This window comes from Sylvia atricapilla, chromosome 12 (assembly GCF_009819655.1).
Source record: "Sylvia atricapilla isolate bSylAtr1 chromosome 12, bSylAtr1.pri, whole genome shotgun sequence".
In the NCBI taxonomy this organism is placed as follows: domain Eukaryota; kingdom Metazoa; phylum Chordata; class Aves; order Passeriformes; family Sylviidae; genus Sylvia; species Sylvia atricapilla.
Window position 1 is genome coordinate 19,607,578 of NC_089151.1, and position 25,634 is coordinate 19,633,211.

Consider the following 25,634-nt stretch of genomic DNA (forward strand, 5'->3'; position numbering starts at 1 on the left):
TTCTGGCTGGAGCTGTGTGATCTAAGCCAAACCAATCTGACCAATAGGTCCTTCCTTAAAAAGCCAGGCAAGAAGTAGCAAGCAATGTGTGGGTGCCCACAGGCAGGGTCCTGGGGTGACAGTGCTGCCTCACCTGCAGGTGGGACAGGTTCAGGGACGTTATTAATCCAAACCTAAGAACAGATGTTTCCTCTCAAACATATGCAGATTACATGGGCAGCAGCAATTTGACCTTAAAAAAGAAAAAAACAAACACACACACAAAAAAGAGAAACTTAAATTTAGATTAGAAAGATAAAGTAAAAGAGAGATGATTTGAACTATTTTATTATGGCAAATGATTCCAGAAAACCAAATTATCACAATCTCCAAGTGAACACTGTTATGTCTACTGTTCTGAAGGTGAATATATTGGTGGTAGAATGGTAGGATAAGCAAATATCAAGTGCCCCCCCACACTCCAGAAATACTTCTAATCAAATACTGTTCACCCACTTATCCATACCTATCCACACCACACTGAATGGAGAGCAGGTGGCCAATTTTTTTCAGCTTTCTTCAGTCCTGGCTGCCGAGGGTAATGAGCTGCCACCTCAATTTTATCCCCCTTTTTGAAGAACAGATCTCAAACTCAGTGAAGTTCACTGAAAGACTTCAGCTGATCCAGGGCTTTGGTTGACCCTTCTACCCTAATTTCTTCTATTACAAGGCTGGGAAAAAAGGATTTTCTTTTTAAAGAAAAAATACCAGAAGAGCTAAAAATCCAGCAGAATAGGGTTCCAAGGTATCAAACATAACTAACAGGGCTCTAAGGAGAAGCACTAAGCAGAAAGCATAAATAACATGTAACCCAAAAATACCTCAGAAACAAGTTACACACCCGAACTTTTGAACTCAATCTTCCCACTGTACTGTCATGTATAAAAGTGGTGTGATGGATGGGCTTGAAATTCATATTTCAGATTTTGCAGATGAGATTAAATTAGAGAAAACATCCAAACCATTTCTAATACCATGGAGGCGTTAGATTGATTATACTCTTGGATTAATAGATGGTAATTGTAGATACACAAAGACTTTTAAGTCTTCAAGCAAAGGACTTGCAGAAGAAATAACTATTATTTGGAAAGTCGTTGGAGCAATCTACCTCATAAAAGAGATAAAACTTACAGTTTTATCAGCAATATTGTTAAGGTTTTCAGCCAATGCACATATGAAATGAAAAAAATAGAGAATCAGATTGCTAAAGGAATAATGGAGAGATAAAAGGAGCAGCAGTTTTATTTTGTGAGGCACTGGTTAGATGTCCCAGAGACTTCAATCACCAAAATGAAAATACATTTTCACTATACCAGTAGTAAGCAGAGAAAGTAATATAATTAAGGGTGTGCTCAGACACACAGTGTAAAACCTCTGCTATCACTTGGAAGAGTCAACAGTAAAAAAGGCTGTTCCACACAGAGAGTCAGGGCTGAGCTGCACAACACTCCAGGTACTGCCAGTTCAACACAACCAAGCCAGCACAACCCACCAGCTGAGCAGGGGGAACTCAGGGTTTGCCCTGCCTTGAAAATACTCATGGACTCATCCCTTCAAGGATTCCTGTAGGCCTCAAGCTCCTCGTGGTGACTGTGTGCACCAGGTCATCACCAAATGTACAGCGGTGATACAAACCTGGGTAGGTCTTCTGCTACGTTTTTTAGACAAGCTGAAAGTGGGAATCCCCAGTGTTTCAGCATTAGGTGGCAAGTGAAAAGGATACAAATGCAATAGCTATAAAATCTCATGATTGATCTAATGTTTCTGTGCCTAAAGTAGGCTTTTATATCCAAAGTTCTGCCAATCACATAGAAATTGCTGACAAAACAATGAAAATCAAAACTAAGGGTTTAGAAATGCAGTTTTTCTTAAGCAGTCATAATATTGATAAACAGACAGGCTGAGTGCTATGAATGCACAAGCCTGCCCACACCAGGTGCAAGATTTCTGCTCTTGCCTACAAATACAGAACCACGGCTGACTCTCACCTGTGTTCCTTTGGTTAGAACTGTTTATTTGGGACTTTTTAAAGTCTTCATGAATGTAGCAGATATTCGATGAAGAAGTGAAATGATCAAAGTATTTGCAACAGCAACAGGACCTTTTGTAGTCCTGGAACAATCAATACTGGTGGTATTATCCAGCATTACTGTGACAGAGCTGTGCTGCAAAAGCTTAAGGAAAAGCAGTGTTGGATCAGCCCTGAGGGCCAATGAGAAACAGATGCCACTCACCAGAATTTGTTTAATCTACAAAATAAAGTCCTTTTGTTCACTGCAGCAATGGTTAAGAAGTATTAAATCTTGATCTATTTGTCACAAAAAAGCTGTGTGATTTCCCAACCTCCCCTTACCCTTGGCATTTGCAAAAAAGGAAAGTTTCCTGCTAGTCACATAATATATATAACCATATATCCTGACAAACTGGTGGCTCCTCAGTTGGAAGTGAATTCTTGTGTAGCTCTCTAAGCCCTGAGACACACCTGTGGAAGGGCTCCAGGCACAGAGGTTCTTGAGGAAAACCTCTCTGCAGTGCCAGGTCACACCCACAGGGCTCTGCCCACCAGCCCAAGGGCAGTGGCACAAACGTGGCACCGCTGTGTCTGCTCCCAGCGCCTGAGGCTCTGCCCTGTGCTGGTTTTGTGTTAATGGATTTGTGGTGAAGAGGGGAAAAAAAAATCCCTACAGGTCCTCACCAGAAGGGATGTGGATCATCAGCCACACGTGGCCAGCAGGCTCCTGGGAAACTCCTGACTTGCCCAGGGCCAGGCACACTTGTGCAGACTCCCATGGCAGACTGCTCAGAACTGTGCAAAGAGCAATCAGAAGATCTCTTGCTTCAAATGAACCATCTTAATTCACTCCACGACCTGAAAATACTTTTGAAACTGAGTTCAAAGAAATAGAGCTTGTTTGTAGAAAACCTGCAAATTTTCAGTCCTAGCAGATTTGCCACCAAGTCTTGTAATAAAACAAACCCCCCAAAACCCCCAAGCAAACTAAAATCTTAGATGATTGAAACTGATTCTTGTTTTCCTGATGAGTTTCTGTTTAAATTCAGACTTAATAGAATTTAATCCCATAAAACAAACTCAATCTGGAAAACAGGGAGCCTCCTCATCCTGCTTTATAGTCTATACTAGACCTTCTGGAGACAGTTCTTCCTTTGCAAGAAAAACCTTGTTAAAGGTGACAAATAAGACTGAGATCAATGTTTTATTAAGGACAGGCTCTTGCTACAACATACTCATTATTACAACATACACAGATTATTTTAAACCATGTAATCGTGTCTAAATTACAATTTTCATTTGAATAGGATCTTTGAACAGAGAAAGGATTTATTCTCAAAGTCTGGAATTCCTACTGGAGTACCAAAAATATGGAAAAAGTATGAATTCTTACATTAAAACTATTATCCTGACCAGAGCTCACATGCACAGCACAGTAGATATACTTGTAGCTATCTTTATTTCCATTTAGATATGTTCCTTAGCAAAAGCAGATTTGTGATTCTAGCCATTGCAGTAGCACTGAAGAACTTTTAAAACAGGAGCAGATACAAAGGATTTAATTAATCTTATCTTGGCACATTTGCACATTTCTCTCTTGAGAAAACCAAACTTGCACATACAGTTGTTTGCAAGCTAATGCTTTAGGTACCTTTCTGAGTAGAAGTTAAACTGCTTGTACATTTACAGTAAATTGATAGCTAAACCTAAGCTGGGCTGTCCCTGAACAAAGCAGCTTCTTTGAGAAATGACAGCAGCTCTTGGGTTCTCTGCTCTTAATGCCCTGTCAGAGGACTAGTGGCCACAGGTGTCTGCTCTGAAGGAAACCACTTCAGGTAACATTGTACTGAAAAGGTGCATAGATTTCAGAGTGCAAAACCAGATATTTACACTTTTACTTAATTATAAAATGCATCCAGATCACATGCAAATTATGAAGTGTAGCTCACTGCTGGGACCATAGCCAGTGTCCAGGCTCTGCTCCGACCTGCCTGGCTGGGACAGCTGAAGGAGATGTGCACACAGAGCAGCTCACCCGTGACTTTGGGAGATGGACACAAAACTGGGCTCTGCAAAAAGCTCATCCTCCCTGGGGACAGAACACTTTACACTGCGCTGGGCTGCTGCATAGGCACCAAAACAACGGGAAAGGCACAGACAGGGGAGACACAAGGACATGGAGGATTTGAGGGTGGCTGCTTTGAAGTGAAACAGGGGTGGTTGCATGGGGTAGGGCCATGAATCCCTCCTCAGCTCAGCAGGACAGTGATGGAGCTGATAACCAACACGGAGCATCTCCTGGGCTGAACTCCTTCCCCCAGTGACACAAGAAGACTTCTGTTGGCAGCAGACACAAAACGGAGGGGGCCAAGCTGTAGGAAGCTCTTCATTCTGTGTGTGGGTGACAGAGCCACACCATCCTGCCAAACAGCCCAGGGCATGCACAGGACTTGATTTGAACCTGGAAGAGACTAAACATCACTGCAAATTTTAGGACTATAATTTTAAAAGTCTGGTTGAGAATTCAATCAGAATATGGAAATTACATGCATAAACTTAGTTTCTCTGCAAATGTTGACACATGCTCCAAACCCCTCCTATTGACAAGTTTTCTGTACTGAATTCTCTCTTGAACTTAAAAAAAATTCTGCACTGAATTCTCTCTTGAACTTAAAAAAATCAGCTCCCAACTGCAAGTTTCTGCTCTATGTGCTATATTTGTTAAAAATAAATAAAAAGAATTCATAAAAGAAAATTGACATTTTCATTTACTAGAGGGATTGCATTAAGGTCATGCAATGGGTATTTATAGCCTTGTTACTCTTTAGTCCCTGGTAGCAACTACCAAAAATAATCATGTAATGTGACATTATCACACTCCTACTAGTTACAGTGTGAAAGTGAATTAAAACATGGATAAAATTTTCTCCATGGAAGCTCTGAAGAGAGGCCAGAAGGACAAAGGAGGACACTGAAACACGGACCTGAAAGCACAGCACATCCTGCTGTTGCCCAGTGTGAAGATTAGTGGCCCACCATGCCCCAGTGGAATTGCTTCACCATTTTCTGCTGCACCAGCAGGAAGAGAGCAAAGAAAATTAGCAAAGAAAGTGTCATTTGGACGTGTACAGTCGCAAGTAATATGCCTCCAAAAGTTTATCAGCTCAAGCTATAATTCCACCTTGGATTATGATCACCTCAATAAACAGTTCCTTCTGGTCTCATGGATCTAGGACACCTCCAGGCAGACTCTCAGATGAGTGAGATGTGTGGCACTCCCTGTGGGCAGTGAGGGGGTGTTTCCAGCTCTGTAGTGATATTCTTCATGAGCTGCTTCTCCTTCCTTCCATAGCTGGCCCCCCATTTATTCCCTGTGCACATGCAAGGGCAGATATTCAGATATTCTTCCCCCTCCCTCCACGATGCTGCATCATTTTGGTCTGATGTGGAAAGATGGAGCCGGGAGGCCAAAAGTTTAGCTTCATTCCACAGCAGAGAAGAGAATGATAAATTTATGGCAAATCACAAAGTGTTATCCTGCAAACTGAAGAAGGTGCAAAGCAGAGCCATCTGGCACTCTCTCTTCCCTCCCTCTGAATCGCTGTCACATTTCAGAATCAGCCTGTGTTTTCCATCAAAATTGGGAACCCATGGGCCACAGGCTGGGAAATATCTCTGGAGTAGGTGGAACAGGGGGCAGAAAGCTTGAATCCTTACTTGATGCTGCATTTTGTGGTGATTTACTTCCAATCTGCTGCTTCCCCTGCTCCAGGGAGAGGGAGAGGAGATGGCACTCACTCAGTCCCTTGGCTACAACCATTAATGCTGGAATAGTCAACAGGCAGGACCAACCCCAACATTTTCTGAGAGTCCTTCATTTCTCCAAGATCATGAGACCAAAACAGTCATTCTACCCCTCCTCTGGGGAAAAAACCCACCCTTTCCCCCAGCCCCACTCCAAAGCTGCAGCTATGCTGACGTTTCTGTAAATGTTTTATATTTTGCTGCTTTTGAGTAAACAAGCTTCTGTGGAGAGATAGAGAAATGTGAGCTCAAATGCAGCTCTTGTGATGAAAAGAGAATTTTTCTCTGTGTAGGTATGAGATTGTTTTCAGGCTCCATCTGAACAGAGTTCATGGATACACACAGGTACCCATGACAACCCAGCACACAGAGGCCTGGATATTCTGCATGGGGTGGATGGGTTAGAACATCCCCAATGACGAGGACCTTCCTAATGAGGGATGACAGCAAATCACTTCCATCTGTGATGTAAAAGAAAACCTTGGCATTTCATTCTACATACTTGATCTTCTCTAAGAACCTTCCCATTTGTTCTATAAATAAATAATAGTTTTACTTTGAGTGTGCTGTTCTCCCAGGTAAGTGCAATAGACTTGTTCCCTTACCAAGCACAGAAAATATGCTATTGGCTATAGGAGTGTCAACAAGACAACATTTGTACTGCCCAGCAAACCCAGGAAAGAAAATAAAACAGAAAGATAGAGTGGCTCCAAGTTTAATTTGTTTGCTGTTATCATTCTGTCTGTTCATTTCTGTTACCAGTCCAAAATTCTTAAACCTTTTGGGTAAAATACTAGCTTGAATAGCAAAACAGAACTACACTGTAATCACAGTTCTGACCCAATTATTTCATTCTGCTTGGTGATCATTCCCTTCCATGGCTGAAAACTGCAGTGCAGAGCCATAGTCTGGAGTGAAAAAACTGCCCAAGAGTAGGCTTATGCCACTTTTTTATCCCCTCTACTGTTGTGAGGCATCTTTTGAACAGTTCCTTGTGAGTACACCGCAGCATGGACTTCCATGCATTTGCTTATGAGTCACGGAGAGCTCCACGTACATCTCACTTCCGTATCTCTTCCACAGAAGGACAGCTTCTTAAAATGTTTTTGAACACAAGCCATGAATTCTTGATCCAAGTACTCAGCTTAATCAGGACTTGCTCTCCTGTCAGACTGCATCCCTGCACAAAAAGACAGAATGTGTCCTTTAAATACTATGGAAATATTACCTCTGACAAAGATGCACAAAATGCCACAGGATGCAGAGTGCACTTACATCTCTTTCACTGATGCTGAGATGTTTGAATAGTTCTACTATTACCATTTATTTGATTGGGGAAGTTTTTTATATATTCATGCTAATTCTCAAGCAAGTGCCTCCGTCCGATTTATGATGTAAGTCCTTTTCATTTTTTAAGCCATTCATGCAGGCTTTTCATTAAAGTAGAAGAGAATCTATAATGGATTCAATATGTAATGCAAAGATCAGCTTTGAAAATAGACCTATTTCTGCCTAAGTCATCAAATATTACATGTACATGAGTCTAAGTTCTGAGAAAGCCAGCTGAAATGAGAAGCTGCCTCTGAAGATGATACTGTGGGTGCTGGGAATTAGAGAGTTTTTCCATTTGTTCAAAGTCTCCTTTCCACTTCTGTACTCAGATCTTCCTTCCCAAGTCTGTATATCCTCCCTTCCCATATCCTGCAGCCCCTTTGCCACCTCTGCTCATGAAACTCCCTGGTATCTTGTCCTTCTGGCAGTTTTTGTCCCCCATCATGCTGAGACCCAGAGTCTGAGGCGTTTCAGTATTTCTGTAGCACTGAAACTGGCCCAAACCTTTCATCTTCTTTTGGCGAAGCTTCTGCTGAAGTCATTGATTAAGCAGGCAATGAATGATTTTTCCTGATTTGGCCTTAAATGCTGTGTATATTAAAATGGGAAGAAAAGCAGAGACGCTGTCAGTTAGCATCCCAGTACTGAGTGCAAAATTAAGAATCAAAGTCTTTTCTCAAATTAGAGCAGACATGAACTCTTAAGAATAGAGGAGAACCTACCAGCAAAATATACAAATGAGTTCTCAAAAAGTATTTCTGTTAATAATGAGTCACTCATCCATCTAGGCAAGATTTCTAAGTTCCCAGGGACATTTACAGGCTAATAAGTGAACCAAACAGGGTAACAAGGAAACAAAGGAACAGAAATCTTCAAGGCATCAGCTGCAGTAAATGGAAGCAAATGAGAAGATATTCACAGCAGTTTGCTGTGAAGGATCTGCCAAGGGCAGAAGTGAAAATGGAACTCTTCAGGAGCAAACCCAGCAATGACATACATCTGTTTGGACATCTGGCAATGCACCCAGCCAAACCCAACAAACAAATTCAAGAAGAATCTGAGTGGCTTAATTACATGGCCTACAGAACTTCAAGGCCAAGTCAACATCACTGGAGAGCCAAACTAATGCTAATCATGCAGTTCTTTGACATACTATTAGAAGAGACCAAAAAATTGCTCGGTTCATATTTGACAAATAATTGATCTGACAATTTATTTGATTTATTTGGAACAAGGTAAATAATGATTGACCTTCCTCTTTCCCATATTTATTTTCAGCTCATAGAGCTGCATAGATTACTTGTGAATATATTCATTGAACATTTTATTGGATCGATTTTTCAAAGATGCTTATAGACAACCAATGTTTTTTCCTTTTCATTTTCTTGCTCTTGTCATGCCGCTACACTGAGAGTTATGGATGGCCAGGAGCACAAGAATCAGAGCCTCAGGGAGCCCTCATCCTTCTTGGTTACAAACAACAGCAGCAAGCACCTCTTCATTAGCAGCTACGAGAGGACTTACAGCACACCAGTGGCAACCCTGCCTCCATCCATCAGGACCATTCCCCTTTTACCCCAGGAATACCCAAAACATGCAACAGTCTTGCAAACAAAAGGAAGTGTGTATTCTTGCCTATTGCCTGAGCCTGAAATAGTCCAGTAACAGAGATTTTACAATGCTTAAAGTTTTGCATTTATTTTTAATGTCACTCTGTGTAAAATCAGAACCATTCAAATTCTTTCTGTAACGATATTTCAGTAAAAGCTTCGCTGGTAAAATGAGAAGATGCCTGTTGTTTAATCCCCCACATCTCTGCTGTATTTCTCCTGCTGTTCTCGTTGTGCTTAGTTCCTTTGCTACTGGCTCAGTAAAAAAGCAGAGCATAGTGCTACTACTTGTTTAAATACATTTTTAGGGGGAAAAGGCAAGCCCTGTACAAAACCCTAACTAACAGGATTGCTGTAAGCCCCGAGGAGCTGCAGCATTGCCTCTGTGTGTAGGTGGCCTGAGCAAATGGCAGACACAGCAAAGCACCAGGAATCTAAATACTACTGCAGAGTTGGGGATGGAGCTCAGTTCAAGTGTAAACAAGTGCAACTCCATCCAAATCAGTGGCTGTGCCTGCTTTTCCCAGTAGGGTTTTCTGCCAAGTGTGCATTCCAGCAGCATGTCCCTGCAGCCAAGGCTGGCCAACCTTCCAGAAGGAACTGCTGCCAGCAAGGAGGGACAGCACTGGGGAGCCTGGGGAGCCAAAACCTGCCATTTTACAAACATTATTGTTTAGCACTCTGTTATTGTTTCTCCTCATTGTAGCCTAGGAAGTCTGTACTGCGTGGGAAAGGCTGAAAATGATGAGCTCCTATGCAAGTGACATGTTTGTGTGGCATGCTTGCACATCACCTTTGTTTTGCTGGGAGCAAGGCGAGGACCAGATCAGAAGCTGGAGTTTCAGAAGTCAGCAGGTCCCCTGAGACTCCCCTCTGAAGCCCTAACGCAGCAGGTGCTGGGTACAGGTCATGTGGGAACTTGCAGAATGTGGAAAATCAAAGAGCAGTACAAATCCAGCTCCAAATTGGTGAAGATTGTGCCATGCTCTGTTCTGAAGCATTCTGTTCTGTGTGTAGAGATTACAGTGACATTAGGGCAAAGCCTGAAGCACATCAAAGCTCAGAGGGACTGTTCTTACACACAGACCCTGCTTCAAATAGAGAAATCAGAGAAGGGAAACAGGTGATAAAACATACTCCAAATGCCAAAATTCATCCCCCAGCTACTGCTGAACCAGATTAACTTGCCATAGCACGCAGGGAGCAACAGCATCACCAGAACAAGCAATCCAACTTCAGTGTCTGATACCACTTTATCATAGTGAAAGATGTTTGGCCTGTCTACCATGTGTACCCCAATCAGAGATTCCTCACGCTTTTACAGCAAGCCTACTCATCTTTCTTCCTAAAACAAATAATCTCTCAGGCTCATTGCAAACCACCAGTGACACTTAGTATTCCGATCACTCCATGAGAGTCCACCTGGTATATTGTGTTTTAAATCCAAGCACTGTTATGGCTATGCATTTTCACTAGCTCCATGGTAGAACACAATAGCTCTGTTCAGTAAGAAGTAAATCTAAATTTCAATCCTTGACTGATGAGGGTTATATAACAGCGGTTTTTTACACTTTTATGCATCTTGAAACCAAATCTGTCAAAACATGTTAACTAAACAATAGGATACTTAAACACTCACTGCAATATCAAGAAGCTTTTTCTTCCTCCCATTTCACTGGTTACAAACCTTTTTGATCTTAAACGGTGACAAAGGATCATTGAAAAATTCCCCACTGTCTGGTAATGTCTGGAAAACAGTATTTATCCTAGACAGTTTATCAATGTGTCATTTAGCTCAAGGAGATTATAAAAAGGGATGAAGCCCATCGGCTCCAGAGGGACTTTCAGAAATCTGACAACATCCCCTCTTGGCTCATGGCTCACCTGTCCCCACATCCCTGCAAAAGAGGATCCTACTGAGATTCCTGCTCTGCTGCCATATGGATGGAGCTGTGCAGTTCATCCTTTGGCTTGGCCCTGATGAAATCCCTGAGCCTGCTGCCGGAGGTGTGAGGGGTGATCCCAGACCCAGAGGGACCAAGAAACCCATGGAACTTCAACAGCAAAGGGAAACAAAATAGTGGATCTGCTCCCAGGGCTACTGACATCACTTGCAGTCTTCTGCAAAGACCTCAAGGCCTTTGTGAACAGTTTTGCTATTCTTTTAGCTAAAGTCATTGATAAAAGCAGGACAGATGTGAGTTCAAATCTACCTAAGCTGCCAGACCTAAATAGTGTAATGATAGAAAGATAATGATTTCCTGTAATCCTGTAAGCGTCTCTCATTTAGCAGTGTCCAACTCCTGTCTGTAGATACTGCTCACACTTCCCTCTTAGCCTCTCCAGCAAAGATCAAACTTGTGTGTCTCATAACTCCTAGATGTGATTTATAAAGCCATCTAACTTGTTTTCTTCCTAGCTTATCTCATGTAACCTATTTGTCTTTTTATTACAGCATCTTATCTGCCCCTTATTTGCTGTAGCTATTTATCAAAGACTTACAGTAATACCTATTCCTCCAACATTATTGATGTGGATGCCTGCACAGCCAAACCCCGGGCTGGCTCTACAGCTGCAGGGGGCACAAGGCTCAGCTGTGGAGCAGCAGCAGCACTGACCAGCAGTCCTGCAGGGTGGTCCACAGCCCTCCAGCTCAGCTGTGCTCGTGGGTACCTCCCTGGCCTCGGGTGGGATGTCCCCACCTGTCCCCCGGAGAGTGGCAAGGCCACAAGTGACACCCACCAGCAGCTGTTTGCTGCAGCTGAGGAGTGATTTCAGCTTCTGGGGACTGACTCAGACTGCCTACCCTAGCTGGGCTATGGTGAGTGAGCTGTACTGGGATTTTGCTGCATACAAGTCTCAGATCACTCAGTACACAGAGCCCTCTGGAGATGTGCTTGGTTTTATAACTCCATTGCCAGTACCAGTACTACTGCTGCCACGTGTGGTTATCTTCAATCAGATACCTCAGCCAGTGACAGCTCACTGTGGTTGGTTTTGAGTCTAATTTGTCACTTGACATCAGCTTTAAAGATGTTATGAAAAGCAAAATAATGACAAAAATACCGATCTTTAATATTCAAAAAAGGCAATAGGAAAAACGCGTGTTAGGTCACATGTATTCATAAGCATGTGCATGTATCTCGGGGAGAGAGATGTTTTAAGATGTTTATGGTCAGCAAAGATCAGCCAGGTATCATCTCTCCCACACAGAAGGGCTCTCTGGTGTGCCCTGGGAGTGCAAAGAGCACACACTCCTTCAGAGCCACATTCTGTGTATTTATATTTGTATTTGAAAGTTGTAGAAAACTAAAGCCCATCTAACTGTGTGTTCTCATGAAGAGATCTCATCAAACCTTTCTGAAACAGAGATGCCACTTTACCCATCCTGTACAGAACCGTGTGCAAGCAGACTGTCTGAAATGCCCCGTGCTTTCCTGAGCCAGGAAACTCAGCTGGGAGCCTGGGGAGCTGCTGTGGGCAGGACAAGGTCCCCTGGGCAGAGCAGGGACCCCAGGGCAGGACAGGGTCACCAGGGCAGGGCAGTGACCCCAGGGAAGGACAGGGTCCTCAGGACAGGACAGGGTCCCCAGGGCAGGGCAGTGACCCCAGGGCAAGGCTGCTGCAGCGCTGCCTGCTGTGGGTTTGTGACAAAACTCTCTCCCATCAGTGGCTCCATTGTGCTCTGAAGCCAGGGGGTTATTTCAATGGACACACACACCTCTGAGTATACTTTAAGGATATGTCTTACAAATCTCTTAATTAAGTCTTCTCAAATTGTATGAATTCTTGTTAGCCACATAAATAAATGCCCTTTCCCATGAACATTACTATATGTTGATAGATAAAAGTAGCAATTTCCAGGCACTCATGACATATGTTAAAAACTTACTAGTTACTGAATTGTTGTCTTTCTCTTGTCAATTTAATATTTCCATGTCCTTTTATTTTTTAAAGCAGAAAATAGTAAGAAATTTGACTTGAAATTCTGGTTTTTACATCAACTCCGACTAGTTTTATCAGAACTAGCTAATCTTGACCTTCTAACCCTGTCTTCACACAGAAATTTATCAAATCATTAACGATCCTGTTCTCATTTACAAGATCTACCAGCTGCAGAAAAATCTTAAAATGGGCAAGTGACAAGCATGAGAAGAATGATGAGAAAGAAAATGAAGTGTCAGGTTTATAAGTAAGGGAAGATACAAAAGAGGTACAGGGACAAAAGCAGGTGAAGCAGCAGTGCTTTATTAGCTGTAAAAGTTTTATGAGGTTTTTCCAGCTCAGACATTGAGTAGCAGACAGGAGAGCACCTCGTCTGGCCAGGAAAGTGAGCATTGGTCCTGTGCCCTCTGGGAAATGCAAGTTCCCCAACCAGAGGACTAGGAGCCTCCCATGGCAGATTTTCTGGAAGGAAAATGAGTCAGACTGAACTGGGACACTGGAGGAAGGATCCTGCTGGAGCTGGGAGAAGCCAGAGGCTGAAACTAGAAGGGAGAATGTGAAGACCTACAAGATGGTCTCCTTTAAATCCTCCACAAAGGCTTCCTCACGGTAAGGGTTAAGCCCACAAACATTGAGACATCAGAGAGGTGTGGATGGCAGGGCAAGAGGAGAGGTCAAGCCTGAGCAAGGGGAAACAAAAGGCATCATTTTATCTGCAGGAGAAAAGCAGTGCGATGCTTCAGGTACTGAGTGACCTGAAGGAAGAATACAATAAGCATTACAAAGTCTGCATTACAGAGGGAGAATAATTTCTTCTTTTCAAAATCAAATTCCAGTAGAAGCAGCCTTAGCAAAAGCCACTTTATATAAATTAACACAATTCTTTCATCTATCACAATGACTGGCTGGGCCAGAGGACTTCCATTGCCTGCAATTTCCTCCCAGCTGTGGTGCTCTGGCTGTGGCACACACTGGTGCATGTGGCAGAACTGCAGCAGAGTGGCTCAGCACACAGACAGGGCTGGCTGTGACAGTCACCTTCTGCCTCCTGAACGGGAAACAAAGGCCACGTCATCTGAGATTGGCTGCTTTGGTCAGAGCACGCTGCTAATAACACCAAAGCTGTGGGTTTGACTCTCACATGGACCATTCAGAGTTGGACTCCGTGATCCCTGTGGGTCTCTTCCGACTCAGAACACTCTGTGATTCTGTGATGTAATTAGCTTGCACTAACTGAGACCGGATTGAGAACAAGGGATGGAGGTGACTTCAGACATGCTTGTTTCTGTGTGATCACTGAGCACCCCTGGGTGAGCAGGAGGGCAGCCAAGCTCTGCCTTTTGCAGCAGCCAAGCCCTGCTGTGCCCTCTGCAGGGTGCCCTGCTGTGCCCCTGTGTCACCTGTGCCCAGCCCTGCCAGGACAGGCAATGGCACACTGCAACGTGGGCTGGAAGGCCACCGAACTCACAGAACGTGCTACGGCTAGGAAATTACCTAAGAACCCTAATAACTGAGGACACTGTGCAAAACCAGGACTCTGTACAGCGAAGGTGAATGCTGATGATTTCAAGGCTTTCTTGTGAGCAATAATCTCCATCAACAGGTCCACAAGTGGGTGGGCAACAGCTAAGACCTAGGATGGAAGTAGCTCTCACCATCTGCATAAAGGGAAAGAAGACACGCAGCAACTGAGTTTCAAGGGTACTTTGAGTAAGTCTGGTCTCTGTGATTGCAGCAGCCAATTAGTTCCTGAGGAAAACAGCCCATAGGTCATTACATGGAACTAGTCAGGGGCATTGCAAGGAATTCACCTTGCAGAGAAGTCATGGAGAGGCACAAAACTACTGGAATGTGACAGTGCCCGTGCTGAACACTGGGTAGGATGGGAGAGTGAGGAATGAAAGGGCAGATGAGGATGCTGAAACAAATAAACAAGTGATTTGTAAGGCCAGGGAGGACATGAAGGAGATGAACAGCCCTGTGCATGAATCTGTCATATAAAAGTAATGTCAAAACAATATCATTTCATTTTGCAACAAGGTAGCAGACCTTGTGGTGAAGGGAGAAGGGGGACGTCATACTTAACCTACTTAGTCTCTGACACTGTTTCTCATGTTTTTATAGAAGCTGTGGATATACAATGCAGATTAAACTTCTGTAGGAGGATGCAAGAAAGACAGGGTGACTTAAGCTGGGGAGGAGTTATTGATTGCTTACTGCTCACAATGGAAGGATGCACGAAACCAAGGTATTGCCTGGGGATTTGTCCTGAGCCAGCTCTGTTCAGTGCCACATCACTGTGACCTGGCAGGTAGGATATAGAGTATTCAGTACATCTGCAAATGACCCCCAGCCAGAAGGGGCTGAGTGTGTGGGAGGACAGCATCAGAATTGCAAATGGCCCCACCAAGCTGGGGAACTAGCACAAACAAGAGGGTGCGTTTCAATAAGAGCCTGCAAAAATACTCCGCTGCAGAAATACAAGATGGAGGGAAAATGGTTAGTTGGAAGTTCTTTGGGAAAGGATCTAAGAATTATAGTGAATTATCCTGAGTGGCAATCAAGAATGCCACGATTTTGAAAGAGACATAAAGACATAAATAAAGGGATAGATGGCAAGTGGTGCAGCTTGTTGGGAATCTCAGCAGTGTGGGGCACTGTCCTCAGGAGGGACCTGGACCACTTGGCAAGGGTCTGAAGGAGAGCAGGGAAAGGTCAAAGCCTAGAAAATGGGCCTACATGGAGCTGTGAATGAGTATTTTGATTTAGCCTAATGCTAATAAAAGCTGACTAGCCAGCTCTGGTGAAAAGACACAAGGAATCAAATGCTTTCTTTGTCCACAGCTGAGGGAATAGGAAGCAGAGTAGAACTCGGCATCCCCAGGCCTGCACAAAAAGAGGCATCAGAGCCCATTTGTACTGCAGGTGAGGGGTTTTATTACAGGAAAAAAACCACTGGAACAATCTGAAACCAGGTTAGCATGGGCTCACAAAACTACTTCAATAATCAATCCTATGATGAGAAAGGCAGAGTCAAGATCAACATACAATAATCAAGGAGTGTTAACCACTGAATACTTGAGTTCAAGGTGTGCCAGTCAATCAAGGTGAAAAAAGATAATGTCACACAAATCCTACTTCAAGGATAAAAAACCTCCGTGATTTGTGTTTTCAGGTGATTGCAATATTATAGGAGAGGTCATCACATTGAATATTCATAGATTGCCTTAGGCAATGCTTTAAAGTGATCAGAGAAATCTCTGACTGCCCAGCAGTATAATTTTATTTGTTCTTAATTGAAATTTAGGATAAAACAAGCATGTGTAATTGTCCTTAAAATGCTCCCTTCCTGGACATTTATCCTGTCCAACCTCACCTGTGACTGTCTAGCTGTGTTTCTTGGGCACTGCTTTTGTGTTAGCTGCACAGAGACTACTCCAAAACCTCCAGAGGGAAGCTCCTTAAAGCACAGGCAGTGGCAAGGAGCCCTTCACTGCCACCCCAACCCCTCCAACTCCTGTAAAGCCCTTGGAGGGCAATGACTCCAGGTGGAACACAGCAGTGCAGCCACCAGGGCCCCTCTGGAGGCAGCAGAGTGCCCATGGCACAGCAGCACAGGCACAGGGACACAGGACACAACCATGGCACAAGTCACTGCCAGCACCCCACCCCCAGTCCTGCCTCACTGCCACCCTGCTCTCCATGGCTTCCAGCCACGGTGACAATATCCATCCTGACAAACCCCACATCTCATCCTGACAGTGGCACAGCGCTGTAAAATTAATGAATTAGCAGGGGGAGAAAACTACTCATTTGGAAGAAGACTTCTGGAGCTATACAAAGCTGCAGGAAACCTGCCTGATTTGTCTTTTGGCAAGTTCTGCTACCAGCTTTAAATTAACACTGCAAGTGTTCTCAACTGATTCTCTACAGGAACTAGTCAAGTGAACCTGAGCACACCTGTAATTGCACATTGAGGTTACTCAGACCTCAGTTTTCTGTCTTGGAACAAATTAGGTTTATTTTTAGGTTTTTGTCTTCACCCGAATCCAAAGCTACAGCTACAGCTTTGTAATGTTAAATTCACAAAGGTCAAAATCAGAAGAAAATTATTGCAGCAGCTGTTTTGAAGTGAAGCATACATTTTACAGAGATCTGCTGGTAATGTTTTGTTCTGCTTCTCTGTTTCTTGCACAATTTTTAGTGCAAAGAGACTCTTTTGACATTGGCATTGCATTCTGCACGTACTGGCTAGGAACAACTTCTCCAGCTCACACAAGGTTTTTAAAACTAACATTTTTTTAGCATTATCTTCATCCCTCCCGTGTCAACTTAGCACTGATTGAGAAAGGCTAATTGGGGGTTTTGGGTTTACCTTACATCTTGAATGTAATAACGTGGATCTATTTGTTTGGTCAGATTAGGGTGCTGTAAGAGCTAAGGAAATTTTTACCTTCTTACAGCTTCTGTATTCAAGTTAAGATACGATGAAGAGGAGGAAATTTAAAAATATGGAAAAAATTGTGGAAATATGAGAACTTTCACAACTATATATAAACTATGTAAACTTTTAGAGCTATATAAGGCATCCCACATGCTTGCTCCTGCTGAGCAATCTGGAAGTCAAAGTCAACAAAAGCTCTCACCCCAAGTTATCCATGTCTCAGTCACTATCAAAACCTCTAAAATATGTCAGATCTTACAGTCAGCTCTAATTAAGAGTAATTTGGTGACAGAATTTAACTCCTGCTAATCTTGGTAGCATAGTACCTACTTTTTCTCTGTTTTCTTTATGTGCCAAACTTGGCAGTTTCCCCTGGCAGCCCCATTCCTGTGCCCTGCTGTCCTTCGTGGTGCCCTTCTGGAGGCTGGCATTCACCAGAGACACTCAGAGCAGCCTTCAGGTATTTTTACTGCCCCTGGAAGACCCCCAGTGCTAGAGCAGCAGCAAGTGAGGCAGTCCTGCAGATGCTTCCAGCAGTGTCTCCATGAGCAAGCTCAGCCGGAGTGCGACCAGGAGCCCAAAGCAGCAGGAGCCAAGACCCTTCACATCTCCAGCACGTGGGGATCATGGGTTTAATTTGGATTTGATTGTTCTTGATCCTTCCTCAGGGAATCAAAACTTTCTGAGGAGAAAAAGCATTAGGTGCACTCTAAAATAACCTTCTGGGCCATGGTGCAGCTCAGAGCCCAGTGTCCTGTTAAGCACTAGGCACCATCAGATGGTCAACATCAAATCAAGCCACTGTCCTACCTAAACCCCTGGGTCAAAGGCCTGCCTTCCTCACTCCTCTGTCCCAAATCTCTGGAAAGTTTCTAAAGGAAACTGGGGAGGAATGCTGCAGATGCCTTGAAAGTCAGTGTATCATCCTAATCTATAAATCTGTGTCATGAGGTGCCTTAATTATGCCCCACTCTGCTCATTACATAGGTCTAATTCCCATCTGAAATGCATTCAGCTCCCAGCACAACCATTAGGTTTGATTACCACAGGATTTTTAGGGAGGGGTAGCATTGCTGGCTCACAGAAATCTTCCTGAGCTATTTCAGCCCTGCTTGATTTAAGGAGCAGTGCAAATTTCCCTTCTCTGTGCATTACAGACTTCATCTGCCCCCACTTAGTTACAAAGTTGAGATCTAAAAAAGGCAAAATGCCCACGGCTGACACAAAGAAACACCCTGATTTATAATCTCAAGGTATAAAGAAGTAAATTTCCAGCATAGTGAGCTACCCACCTAGCTGCAGTTATTATGTGTTAAAATTCCCTGTACACCATGCAGAAAATTTGCCCCTAAGCGTTTTTAAATTTTTTCCCCATCTTACAAACTGCCGGAATCCAAAAGTAATTTTTAGGAAAATTGCTCTCACTGGTAGAAATTCACTATCTGATATCCAAACAGAAGTCTGAAACACAGAGGCCAGATCCAGCCCTCTAATTTGGAGTAGGTAGGGGTTTTCTGACAAAACATGTTCTGTCAGAAAATGCCAATTAATCAACTTTCCCCCCAAAAGGAGTCTTTATCTATTTCATTAAAATGTTCCCTGAAAAGTGTCTGACTGCCACGATGGACAAAGCAGGCTCCTTTCCTGCCTAACTCCCAGCAGAAATCAGACCACAAGATGTGGGGCAGCTGCCTGGGACTCTTCTTTCCAGGAACTCTCCCAGCCTCCCATTTTCCCATGTGTGCTGTTTATGGAATAATTCATCCTCCAGTGGCCCCAAGAGCCCATGGGGGCAGCCCCATGGTCCTGCCACCTTTGGAGGAGCAGCAGACTAGGAGGACATCTCCTCTCCAGCCCTAGTTAGAAACCATCAGGACTGGATGCCTAATGTTGGTGTCCTGGCACAAGGCTCAGTCCCAACGTTCTCAGTTAACCACTGAAATGACTGTAACTCACTGTGAGCTCTGGCTAAGTACACAGGGGAGCTTTGGACTGTGGTAAGTTATTTAAGGATGGTAAATAATAGGGATTTGTCATTTCCTCTGCAGGACATGAGAAAGGCTATCTGCCAATCTGCCCCGCTGGCAGCACTATCAGCGTCCCACTCCCTTCACAGGCTTTGGCCAATACATCACACACTGATGCTCATGGCTGAAATTCATTACAAGAGATATGTCTGGGTTACTGCTTCTGCAGGAATGAGATTTTCTTCTGGAAACTGTGAGCTGATAAAAATTCCCTTTGTTAATATCAAGGTTGCTTGAAATTTTTCCTTCTCATTTTCTTTTATGGTTGTGTTGGGGGATTTTTGTGAAGGATGTTCAAGGAGCAGACCACAGACCAGGGAATGGCAGAATGTGGAGGGCTTCCTCCTGAAGCAGTCTGCTTTTTATGGAAACGCTGAAAACATTTTCATTTTCTCCAGTTCTGAACTAAAAATATATATTTTTTGCATCTTCTAAGGCTTCTACAAGAAATCAAAAATTTTCTTCCAAAAAAGAATGATTTTACCAAAGCAGGCCAGTGTTTCCCCAAGGAATGAATAGCAGCTGCGCCTTTCAGCCCTCCTCAATATATTCTGCACATCAAAAAGAGAGAAAGATGTGTAAAAGTATTGATCACTTCTGCTTGAATGCACTGAAATTCTGAATTTAACAAAAGCACAAGCCCAACACTGGGATTTCTGTATGTTCCCAGGACAAGCACATTACGAGATGGCTACTGGGGAATTGCTCACGGTGCTCCAAGTTGAGTTATTTTCCCAGAAACAAAACCTGCCTTGGTCCTGTTGCAGGTTACAATCAAGGCATCCAAACAGGCTGTCAATTAATGTACAGCTTGGGAGATTTTTATGATGTCCATAAAGAATTACACTGTGGCCATTGCACTCACACACTGAATAGAACAGGAATGACCTACAGTCAGAGCAAGCCTGAAATAATGCCTTGCTACTAATCTGGCCACATTATTTTAATTCTCTAATTCACTGTGCTTGTGGAAATCCCACAAGAGAAAATCTAAATAAATGAATCCTAATTATAAATGTTGTTTATGTAATTGGTAAATGGTGCAGAGATAAGTGAGCACTACTTATTCCTACGCAAATGCAAATGAAATCTGGACACTGCACCAAAGATGTGCCCTATAGTACTCCACATTTAACAAGAGTCAAAGATAAAAAGCTCAGCCCACTACCGTGATTTGTCTCTCTATCTTACCACACCCTCATATCTAAGCACGCCCATACACCACGGTTCCCAAACTGGAATTGTAGATCCGATATTTTCAAGAAAACATAAGCACATTTTCCATATCCCAAGTGCAAAAGGAAAGGGCAAGATAATCCATCAGCCAACTAACCCCTTATCAGGCTCATAGGCAGTGCCATTACCGCTGTGACAGCTAGCTCAGCTGTGAGCCAAGGGCCTGGAAAAGGCCAGCCAGAAACCCATCAGGAAAAGCTCATTTTTCACTGCTAAAGGAAAAGCATTCGAGGCTGGCACGGGCAGGGCTGGCCCCTCTGTGCCCAGAGCCAGCTCTGGGGGCTCGGCAGGGAGCTGGAAACAGCCACAGCCCATTCAAAACAGAACCTGTTAAAGCAGAAAAAACAGTGCAGGGCACGGAGATTGGCAAAGCTCAGAGGTGAGTGTGTGTCCTGAGTCACTTGGAGCCTCCTCCAGTGAGGAGCCACGGTGCATTCATTTCAGTGTTTTACCAAATGAACTTTGGAAGTGCAGAAGAGGGATTTTTTTAGGTGGAGAGAAAAGAAGACTGTGCAGACAGGCTTTTAAGCATATCCTATTATTTTTTTTTTTTCAACTGTGTATTCCAAGGAAGCACAGTGCACCTGTACCTTTCTCTAAAAACATCTTTTTTAGGCACTCCAGTGCCAGTGGAGGTGCAGGATTGACAGCTCTGGAGATTGATCCTGCTGTTTACCCACGGAACAGGCACAACGAGGCAGCACAAACTTTGCTGAGCCTGCCTGACCAGCGTGCCTTTGGCTCCTGCTGAGAATGTACCCCCGTCCAAGAGGCGGTGTGCAGTGCAGAGGGGAGCAGGCTGGGGCTCAGCCTGTCCCTAGTCCCCCGGCCCTGGCAGTGCCCAGCATCCCTGTGTCCCAGGGCTGAGCACCAACAAACACACGGGCAGCCTCGGGAGTCTTCATTTTCAGCAAGAACTCACGTCGAGCCTCTTCAAACCGGTGCCAGACAATTTGCCTGAGGGATGTCAGAGCCGGCAGACCCTCAGAGGGGCAGCTCCTCATTCCAGCAGCAGCCTGCCTACAGAACAGGGCCGGAGCTGCAGAGCAGGAGATGGAAGTCTGCTGCTTAAATCTCTTCTGTGTACACTGTGTAAGCAGATTCGAGCTCATCTTCCTCGAATTGCTTTACTAACCACATTAACCTCTGGGACTCCCCTTTGTTTCCTGGGCTGGGTGAGTAATAACTCAGGGATACGGCAGTAATGGCTGAGCTCACTTTCCAGTGAGCACTGCACCAGACGACACGGGGAGCTGTGCTTTCCAGAAATGATCTATGATTAGTGCTGCATCTGAAATAACCCAGTAATTGCTTAATGCTTTATATTTACATAGGCTGTACATTATGTTTGCTCTGAGAGAGGGAAGGAAAACCAAGCAGGAAAGGAATTTGCAATAAACCTACAGTAAGCAATAAAGAGCTATAAATGGTAATCTGTCAATTGCACAGCTTCATGAAGGGCTCGGTTTAGGAAAAGAGGAGCATCTTTAGCTCCCAGCAGATCTAAACCAGTCCAAACTGATGTAGTAGCAAGCAGGATTGAGACCTTCCTGAGCAATTAAATGCAAATACACATAAAATCTTATTTGAAAGATCATATTCACTATTAACAAGGGGAAAGATGATCTTTCACACCAGATAAGGCACTGGGGTGCTGGGACTCTGCAGAGAGCTCCAGCTCTGCCACAGATTCCTTGCTTCATCCTGACTTCCTCAATGTCCCTGTTCCTCTCACCTCTGCCCTCACAATGGGCATCATTCCTCTCCTCCTCTCCCTGTACTGTGCTCTGCCACCTTTCTGTGAGCAGGTACAGTTCCCATGTGACAGGAGGTGCCCCAGGCCAGCTGTAAACTAAACAATGATTTGTAATATTAATTGTTGAGCTTTCTTTCTTTCTTTTTTTCTTTCTCTTTCTCTTTCTTTCTTTCTTTCTTTTCTTTCTTTCTTTCTTTCTTTCTTTTCTTTTCTTTTCTTTCTTTCTTTCTTTCTTCTTTCTTTCTTTCTTTCTTTCTTTCTTTCTTTCTCTCTTTCTTTCTTTCTTTCTTTCTTTCTTTCTTTCTTTCTTTCTTTCTTTCTTTCTTTCTTTCTTTCTTTCTTTCTTTCTTTCTTTCTTCCTTCCTTCCTTCCTTCCTTCCTTCCTTCCTTCCTTCCTTCCTTCCTTCCTTCCTTCCTTCCTTTCATTTGTGTAGCAAATGTTTAACTCTACAGAGCTTATCATATTCACTAAGTAACTGATGCTAAGGAAGTTTGGCCTCTTCCAAGTTTGCTGGCGGCATTTAAACTTCCATCCCTGGGAAATGGAGAACAGTCATGCAGATCAGCTTGTGGGTGCTCATCTGTTTTCAAAAACAAAAACTTCTGCATATTTTAATTGCAAAATTGCCTGGCCAGAGAAATAAATAGGCAAGGCCTTGTATTTAAGCAAGAATGTGCATGTTTGTACAGCATGATGTGAATACAAACCCAAAGGGGCAGTGGGTAACCAAAGTGTACAATCTACTGGTTTTCCAGGTCTTCACTATTCAATTTATGTTACATTGAATGCAAAAGGAAACAAACAGCTCTTACATGTATAGGCTGAAGAACCCCTCTGAAATCAGATGCAATGGCTAAAAACCATTAGGCCAGCAATGTTAAAAGCATGTGCAATGTGGGGGAAAGTTACTGAGGGAGGAGTCTGCCTCAAGAAGCAGCCGTGGTGCAGAGTGGGGATGGAGCTGAGATCAGCGCTGCCCAGCCTCCCAGCAGCTGCACTCTGCTCCATGGTGTGGGTATTGCACTGAGAAACTGGCAGGTGTGAGGGTACAGGAGAACTGGGAGCTATAAAACTCTGAGCAGGTTATACAAGGATTACCATGGGATACATATTGCAGTCGACTGTGGGCAAAAAGGAAGAAAAAAAGGAAAAAAGGGAAGGGAAAGGGAGAAAGGGAAAGGGAAAGAGAGAAAGGGAAAGGGAAGGAAGAAGGACCCCAACCAAAGCTAATTCACTCAATTTACATACAGTTGTGTCTTGCAAGTAAAATACAAGATTCAGCTATTCCCAGATTGGGAAGATGTCCTTTTTCCTACACCAAGGGGAAAGCTGCTTGATTGGCACAGGGGGGAGCAGCAACCAGAGCAGAAGGAGAAGCTGTGATAAACAGCCAGGGGTAGGAGGGAGTGAAGGGCATGGACCCAAGGTTATAAAACCCAGGCAGGTCTCCCATTAACATGACAATTGCCTCTCAAGGGTCTGCTGCCTGTACAAACTGCACAGACCAGTGTGGCAACATCCACCAGCATGAGCAGGGCCCCAGAGCACAGCCAAGCAGTGCCTCACCTGCTCAGGGATTATCTCAAGGTACAAACATCCTTGCAAAAAGTTACAAAATCAATCATTTCATTCCCAGTCTTTGCAGGGAATCTCTCACTGACACTCCCTCCCTGCCCCTCTGCGCCCTTCACCCAGGGCAGTGGGCTGGTGGAACTGGGGGCAGCAGTCTCACACTGCCCCAGTGCTGTCCAGGCTTCCCATGGGGACAGCCACCAATGACCTCAGCCTGCCAGGCCACTGCCAGCCCAGCCCTGTGCTCTCAGACAGCCTCTGAGCTGCAGTCCAGCACAAGGCACCCAGGGCTTTGGTAGGATGACACAGGAGCCATAGCCCTGACACCCCTGGGGTCACACACCGGGGCAGGGCTCGTGGCCTGACTGGGGAGAACACTCCCTTCCCAGTGCAATTGCTGCTCTACACATTTTGGATCACTCACACACATGATGATGTCCACAGAACAGCCAGGGGACGTGACAGGACCCCCTTCCATGTGATCATGTGAAGGGTTTACACAGTGACAAAAGGGAAGAAACCCTGTAGGAGGTGCCACTATACCTGGCTACTGAGAGAGCTTTATGAAAACTGTGGGAAGAAAGAACTAATTAGCAGCAATGGCAGGAGAAGATGAACTTTTTGAAAAGGAAGATATCCATTTTTCACCCATGGCACCTCAGCACCAAGCAGAAGGAAGAAGAAATATGGAAAGTATATGAGACTGTTGAGGAATTATTTGAAAATTCATAGAGCAGGACTGGACACTTAGTTACAATGACTGAACAAGAAATGTGTTACTGCTCCCTCCCAGGAGTTACTGCACAGAGAGGAGCCTCTTCAGCTCCTGTGCCTTTGCTGGGGCAGGAATTCCTGCAAGTTTGCAGCCAGGAGAAGGAACATTTCAAGGTGTAGCAGCATCTCAGAGAAGGGGGCCTGCATCTCTTGGGGCAGGAGCTGTGAATGCGATGCAATGTTCAGGCAATGACAGAGAGATCACATTCACCTGAACAATTAACCAAAATCACTCTGGGGCCTAATAAAATGTATCCTGTTGTGGACTAACCCAACCCACACAGAGCAAAGACCTCACTGACATCAGGGGGAAAGAGCAGAGTCCCAGGTGACACTTGCCAGAGACAAATGAAGGAATGTTTGCACAAAACACCCTTTAGAGGGACAGTCAGCAGAAGTCCCAGGTGAGACAGAAATGAAAATACTGAAAAGCTGCCTTCCCATTGCCTTCAGAGCCTGTCACAAGATTCCTGGCAGCAGTGTGGCCATGGACAGCAATGCAAAGGCTGAAGAATCTGGCCAGCAATTTTTATTTTTCTGACAAAAACCTCAAGCCCACCCCACACATGAAAGCTCTGCAACAAGATACTATTACAATAGCTTGCAGGGAAAATCTTCCACTTGGTCAGTCCAACCTAGAGCTGAGTAGCTTGAGAAGTCTGAATACATTTAACCTACTATTTTCACCATGGAAATGCTCAACAAAACTGACCTTTTCAATTTCAATAAAACTGGATTTTCCTGTAGGCCCCCTGCCAGCCACTGCAATAAGTGGGAGTGCTAAAGCCTAGAATTATTAAAAACTGAAAAATAATAAAATGGTGTCCCAGCCCACTGCTGCTGAGCTGGATCTGCCTGCATTCACTCTGCTGGCAGAGCTGTACTGCCCTTCAAAAATTCCAGAAAATACAATTCCATCTGTGATTTTGCTGATGCCAATCTGGAGGATCTGCTGCCTTCTCTCTAGGTCCCACTCAGGCCATTGCATCTCTGCTGACACGCTGCAGCTCCTTTCACCTGGGGCAGGCCATTTCTGGGGATTCCTGGGTACTGCTGACTGTCCTGGTGTGTTTATCCTTCCTC